We start from the raw sequence: 7141 nt of genomic DNA, 5'->3' as shown, positions 1-7141 counted from the left end.
GTTGTTGGGAGGAAGGGAGACCCCAGTGAGCGTGCGTGAGGCCGCTCCGAGGAAGGCGTGGTAGGAAGAATGCAGAGCCAATGGCCGCGGTGGGCGGGCGGCGGCGCGCGTGCGCTCTGGGACCTGGGGCTGCAGGCGGGAGGCGAGAGTGTGGAGGAGGGGATCGGGCAGTAGCGCCGCGGCTCTCCTGCCGCCGCCGCAGCCGCCGCCGCAGCGAAGAGGCCATGTTGTGTGGTGTGTGGGGCGGGGGGGAGGAGGAGGAGGGAGTAAAGCCGAGAGAGGAGACGCGAGAGAGACACCACACACACACACACGGCACAAGATGGCCGGAGAGGCAGCAGCACCCCGAGCTGTCAGGCGTTCTGACGCGGCTGCGGGGCCCGCCGGCTGGCGTGGAGCTGCGCCCGAACGGCCCGCAGGCTCGCGGGGTCGAAGCGGCCCCGGCTGAGACGAGATCGGCCATGTGTCGGGGTCGGATCTGGCGACAGGGGCGCCGGGAGCGGCCGGGCCCACAACGCCGAAAGCACCGCTGCGGCATCGTCCGCAGAGACTCTCCGGAGCCCCGGCGTCTCGTTCCCGCGCGGGCGAGAGGCCCGGCGCGGGAATCGAGTGCGGGCGACCTCCAGGTGCCAGCAGCCGCGCTCCGATCCGGTAAGTGGCTCCCAGGCCCCTTTTATTGTCCTTTGTCCTTGGGAGGAAAAGCAAAATGTCCTTGAACACGCGAGCAGGAGGGGGTGGCGGGTTGGGCCTCTTTGCCTGGCTCTGTGAAAATCCCGTTGGCGTCGTAGGCTGGCTCCCCGGGCGGGAAGCGCCTCGGCGCCGCGGGGCCCAGGGCCCAGTGGCGCCGGGGGCCCTTCTCCAGACCCTGCAGTGAGCAGGGGGCGGCCTCACTGCCGGCATCGGCCTCGCGGGGAAAGGGGTGGCGGCGGGTGACTGCAGGCGGGAGTCCGAAGGGGACCGCGCGAGAAGAACCCCTTTCTGCCCTGGTGAGTTATTTTGAAATTTGGAGTAAAAAAAAAAAGAAAACCCATTTTAGGTTCTGCAACGGGGGAGCTTTTTAACCTCTTTCCGGTAAGGTGGGAATTCATGTTGATGGTCGAATTTAAAAGAACAATGGCACCTTGGCTACGTTTAAAGAAAAATAAAACTTGTTTTTTTTTCTTTTGGGTGTTGGCTCTTAACTCTTTCAAAGCCGATTTTGAAAACGGCAGCAGTATTAACAGATGAGAAGGTATTTGTTTCTTATTAAAACCTTGATGACGTTAACGTTGTGTTTTAAAATGCAAGTTGGAGGAGGGCGTCTCGTATTTCAAAAATTAGGAAGACAAGTTTACTATAATGTCAAGGCTGTTTAATGGGAATAGAATTTAATTGGGGTGCTAGACGATGACGTTTGATTAATAGTTTATTTTGCCCAGTTTATTTGACATTCCGATGTTTGAATAATGTTTTGATACTTTTTAAAAGGTCGTAAGGAGCCGTTATCTGTAACTTAGCACACCTGAATGTTAGAACGTACTTGGGTCAGTTCCTAGACTTTTAAAAGTTTAAGTTCGTCATTATATTATTTTTTTAAAAAAATAATCTATATTACCACAAGCTATGGTCGACAAAACTTTTACAGGGGAATATTTTGACGTCAAATCTCTTTGTGAAGTTACTTTCTTGCAGTGTAAATTTTAAAGTAGGATTGCTCTCGGTAATGGACGAAGAAGAGGAGCCATATTTGTTGCATTTGTTGCATGCACGAAAATCTAGATATTCTTAAAATGGAACAGTAGTTCAATAATATATATTGGTTTCAAATAATTTGCATTGTCCTCTGCCTATGAATTTGAAAAATTGTTTGTGAGGGAATTTAAATTCAGTGGTTTGAACAAACCACAGATGCAAAAAGCTTTGTGCATTTTAGAATATATTTGTCTTCATTTTGCGGTACCTCTTGTGTGTTGTAAAGGTGGAGATTTACGTGAAAATAGTGTTGGGCAAATTTACGTAGTACAGTACTTATAAGATCAAAGAAACTGCTGTAGTTGACCGTATTTCTGAGGGTATATTTGTCAGTAAAAAATGTTTTTCTTTTTTTCCGAATGGTATTCATATAGGCTACATGTTACATCAGTTGCGCATATTTTGATTTTACAGACAGTGTTGTTTGAGTACCAGTTTTGTTTTTGCAAATGAACATTTTTGAAATTTTTGAATACTGAAAGTGGTTTAAAATGAATATTCTGAATCTGGTATTTCAGAATCCTTTTTGAATAGTGAAATGCAATATAATTGCTGGCAGTTTAACCTCAGAAGATCTTTTTACATGAGTAATGGGGGAAGGGAAAGACTAAAAATGGTCAAGACCCTGGTTTGAAATTGAATAAATGTCATAGATACTACATGTTTTAGACTTGACTAAAAAACAAAGCTAATATCCCAATTGGTGAGATCAAATAACTTGTAGTTTAAAAATTTAAAGTAACCAGTGGCCATTTTAACTTCACTAATTTCTCCTGAAAGAGTTAATTTTCAATTACTCAAAAATTTAAAAGGTATTTATAGATGGTAAGGGAAATGTTAAGATTTCAGTCTTTAAAAAATGGTAAACTTTTCCTTTGTTTTTTGGTATTGCCTGGCATCAAAAGAAGAAAAATAAAAACAAAATCATAATCTTAAATCTGTCCAAAGATGTAAATCTGTTATATTTTTTTTACTTCACCGCCTTGATCGCAAGTGTTAGTCCTTGCAACCAAAAGATGAGGAAAACAAAGACTGACAGATGTTAAGAAATAACTGCAACCTAAAACGTACAGGTAGTGCGTGGATGAGCAGTCTCTTAAATTTATCCATAGATCGTGTCTGTGGAATATTGTTTCATCACACTGAAACTTAGGCCAAGAAATGTTTAAAAATCAAAGCATTGATATCATCTTTCTTTTTTTTTTAAGGTAACTTACAAGATTAAAATTAAATTTGATGATGGTTCTGAACACATACAGCTCTTCATTTGAGGTAAGACTGGGTAAATTTCTATTACTTCGACATAAAAATAAGCTCATTAGGTTTTGTTTTTGTTCTTTGATAATTTATATTTCCAGTAAGTGGTGATGAATGAATATTAATAAATAACATGTAATTTTACAAGCCTTGTAAGCCTTTTTACTGAATGGAAAGTATATTTGCATAGCCATTGTAAATAAATGTGTCTTTTGAATAGTTAAATACTAAAGGCCCATTAATGCCTTTGTTTAATTTTGGGAACAAGAAAAGACTGATTACATTTTGAGGAAAACCATGATACACTTTTTGTTTTTAGCTCTCTAATGTATTGTGCAAACAGTTTTAATCTTCTAAACATGTAAATAATGAATTTACTGGAAAATTTGAGCTAGTTTACTATTCCTACTAATAGATTTTAGGGAAGGACATTTTAAAAAGCAGATTTTGTGAGCATAGATTTTAGTTTTTGTTTCTTTAATAAAGTTATAAAACACTTGTCCTTACTTGCTGTTGGTTGTTGCATCAATAAATTGTTTAGAATATTTTTTCCCCTTAAAAGATAAACCATTTTCGAGACTGAGACCGTGGAGTTTTATTTCTGAGGATAAAGGAAACCTTTGCCAAAGTCTGTATTTTATGTAGCAAGTAAGTAAATGTTTTTATCTAACATCTGAAATTTAATAACTACCACCATTTGAGTAGGAAAATATCAGTAAAGTTTGTCAATGAAACATAAACTGTAGACTTGTTTCTTTACCTTGAGAAAGGGATGAGAAAAAGCCCATCAAATTCCATTTCCTTACATCAAAGCACTTTTGTATTAATATTGAAACAGTTGATAATGTAGTTTCTATCAGAACAGTAAGACATGAAGTACTTTCCAACATAATGGTACTTGAGGATTATGGTTAAATCAGTAGTTAAGTCATCAAAATTGTCTTTATGATCTGAAGTGTACATTCTTTTTGATGATACTGATCACGTTTTAGAAATGGCGTAGAATGTTGCATTTGCGGATCTTAGGATTCATAAAAGAACTACATTGCAAACACTAAAACATTTTCACATTCTGGTTTCTACTTCATGGATTTTAAATAGTCACCGTACCCATTTTTATGAGTTTGTTTTCAAAGATAGAAAAATGAGTTTATTTTACAGAAAACTAGAATAACTCATCTAAAAAGACCTCCATAGCTTAATAATTATTTTTAAATCATAAGAGGAAGAAGTAATCAATATGCATATAATAGTTTTACATGTTAAAACTAGATCTGTGAGTGAAAAAACATGCCCACTGATAATTTATAGAAAATACTCTTTAATTACAAGTTAAAATTGAATGTGAAAATTAATTTTAAACTGATATTAGTAAAGATTTAACAGAAAATATGTAATATAATTGGGCAATTTTAAGAATATCAAATAACCATTAATTAACATAAGGGCAAGTTTACTTACCTCTTTGTCCTTGAATTATTTATTTATTTATTTTATTTTAGTGGAAAATCTTTTATCTGTTGGTGTTTGCTTATTCTCTTGATTCAAATATGTGAAACGGGTAATATTTTTATTGCCTTTGCTTTGGCTTAATTTTTCCTTTCCAGTCCTTCGCAGTTTGATCAAATTTGTATTTATAGGGTGCAAAAGAAAACAGGATGTTAGACCTGCAACTACAGTGTTTTAAAGATGTAACATGCAAAAAATTCAAAACATCTATTATCCCAAGCTTCTTAAACACACGTCAACATTAGGGTTTCCTATGCAAATGATTGGATATTAGACTGTTACTCAGCAGATATTGTTGGGCACTTATAAAATTGAGAATTTGCCCCTTAAGACACACGTGTGTGAAGTGCAATGTAAGTTTAAGTATAAATTGGCAATTCCTAATGACCTATCAAAGGTATAATTTAACCTGTAAAATAAAAAATGAACAGTTGAAGGTTAGAATGTTAAATTATTTTTATCTTACTTAGTGTCAATAATTATAATAGCAAAATTAAATGACATAGTAACTTGTAAATTAATCCCTATTTTAATGGGATACAACTTTCCTTTTATTACCAGCCTGATAAAGAATTATGATAGATCACACTTTGAAAAAGTCTTCATGTGCTTCAACCTTCATGATAGTGCTTATATTTTTAAATTACTATATTTCATGAGAAAAGTAAAATATTGCTACTGTTTTCTGCTTTAGAGGATCAAAATGGTAAATGGTTAAATATTTACTTTTAATTGAGCATTTTGAGCTAATTCTTGAATCGTAAAAGGAAAATCTCCCGATCAAGTTGGTGATTCGGTTGCATCGCATTTGTCATTAAGGTAGTAACTATTAACACATCACTTGAGGTTGCACAGAAAGGAAAGAAGCCGTGCTCATAGTTGATGACAAGGTTTTTGTGAGCCGTGACATGACACCTAGAGGATAGATGATATGAAGTGGGTAACTTTGAATATAAAATTTTCTTCAAGTTCAGTTTACTGTTACTCACTTTTTTGATTATTAAAATACTGAGACTGGACAGCCAATTAATTTACTTTTTTCCTCTCAGATTTAATTCTTTGTTGAGAGGCATACAGGCAAAAAGATAACTTCAGGACATCTCTATCTTTTGCATTAGTGTGTGATAGAGCAGAAAACAGATTCATAACAGATTCAGCAATCGAGAGACCTAGCTTCTAATGTAAATTAGCCCTGTAATTTTGACATTTAATACACTGTACACCTTAGTCTCTTAGTTAATATAGAGTATTTGGAGTTTCTAATCTCTTTAAGATAACTTTTATTTCTTAGATTTTGAATTAAAAAAATAGTAAGGAGTGTCTGATTTTCTTACAAAAATGGGAGAGTAAGGTTTTGTGATTCTTACATTGCAAATCATGTATTTCTGTGGTGAAACTACTTGAATAACATGAGACCCAAGCAATAGTGGACCCAACTTGATTAATTTTAGGCATTCCAAAATATTAATAAGTAATTCAAATGAAGACACTGGAAAATTGATCTTAAACAGAAGTTAAGGTGTGAAATTGTCTTTAAATAATTAAAATTTAGAATGCTATAATAAAAGCATTATTTGGAGTTTTAAAAATATTCCATTAAGTATATTTAAACTTTAGTGTATCTAATGAAACGTTTGCAGCTGACCATTGCAATTATAGATGTGGATTTGTAGTTTCCATGCCTGACATAATTAATTTCCTTTAAGAAATCTGTACTTCAAAGATAGATGTCTTTGTTTTACCGGTTACCTTCCCTTTCCAGATGGAGTGGCTTAGGTCAAACTTTTAAATTTCAAATTGCCTGTTATTTGTGACTGTAATTAACCATTACAATTTAAATTCAAGGATGTTACAAACTTTATAAATAAAAAATGTGACTTGATTTATTAATATAACATTTAAATAGCATTTTTCCTACAGCAATTTGATAGTTTTGATTTAAACATTGTGTGAAGCTAGATAGTTTTGTTTTGAAAAATAGTCCTTTGCTTTTGAAACTAAAGCATTTATTTGAAATGGAATATTACCCAAAGAATTACATCCGTAATATGTACTACATAGTAATCATAATCAGTTAAATTTGGATTATCATGCTAGAAATTTGCTTCATTTTACTGGTTGGTTAGTTGTTTTGTAGAAATGTTTTCCAATGACTTTATCACCACCTTATTTTTGTGGGAGATTTTAAAAATATTGCATAGTGTTCTCAGATTTTATACTTAATTTAAATGTTAAAAAGGTTGTTTTAAGGATTTTAAAAGGTGACAAAATCAAATAGTATGGTGAAGCACAGATGTGCTGAGGATGATAATACAAGACTTGACTAAAACTGTCTTTGCCTTTTATGATAAAAGGCCCAACAATCAAAATGGTTATTTATATGTCACCTATAATTTCATATTAAATGTAAATCTATAGTATTGCAAATTGTTAAAGATAGGTAGAAATATGGGCATAATCATAAACCTCTGTAGTTTGCTTAAGCTGATCTTGGCTTCTTTCCCCTTCAAAAGAAGGGAAAGTATTAGTTTGTCAATTTTTGAGAAGGGCCAGTATGGTTGATTAAATTGGTGTTAGTAATTTTTCTGGTAGCACAGAGTGAGATCCAAGTCCTTTTCTGTTTTCGGTGAAGGGCGAACCCAGA

General features: G+C 35.9%; 1 protein-coding gene across 6 annotated transcripts in view; it reads left to right on the top strand.

Moving 5' to 3' along the window:
- Nucleotides 1–144: 144 nt before the first annotated feature.
- Nucleotides 145–7141, top strand: part of CHD2 (chromodomain helicase DNA binding protein 2) — a 103689-nt gene continuing 96692 nt past the window's right edge. Inside the window, exons 1-3 of one of the 6 annotated variants that reach the window (XM_053912803.2) lie at nucleotides 145–651; nucleotides 2940–3003; nucleotides 3551–3636. The gene's annotated coding sequence lies outside the window, so the exon portion shown is untranslated. The other 5 variants (XM_053912805.2, XM_071219454.1, XM_053912802.2 and 2 more) reach the window with 5 other exon arrangements.

This window comes from Desmodus rotundus, chromosome 10 (assembly GCF_022682495.2).
Source record: "Desmodus rotundus isolate HL8 chromosome 10, HLdesRot8A.1, whole genome shotgun sequence".
NCBI lineage: Eukaryota > Metazoa > Chordata > Mammalia > Chiroptera > Phyllostomidae > Desmodus > Desmodus rotundus.
Note: the sequence above shows the minus strand (reverse complement) of the source record. Positions and strands in the feature narration are given on the sequence as shown.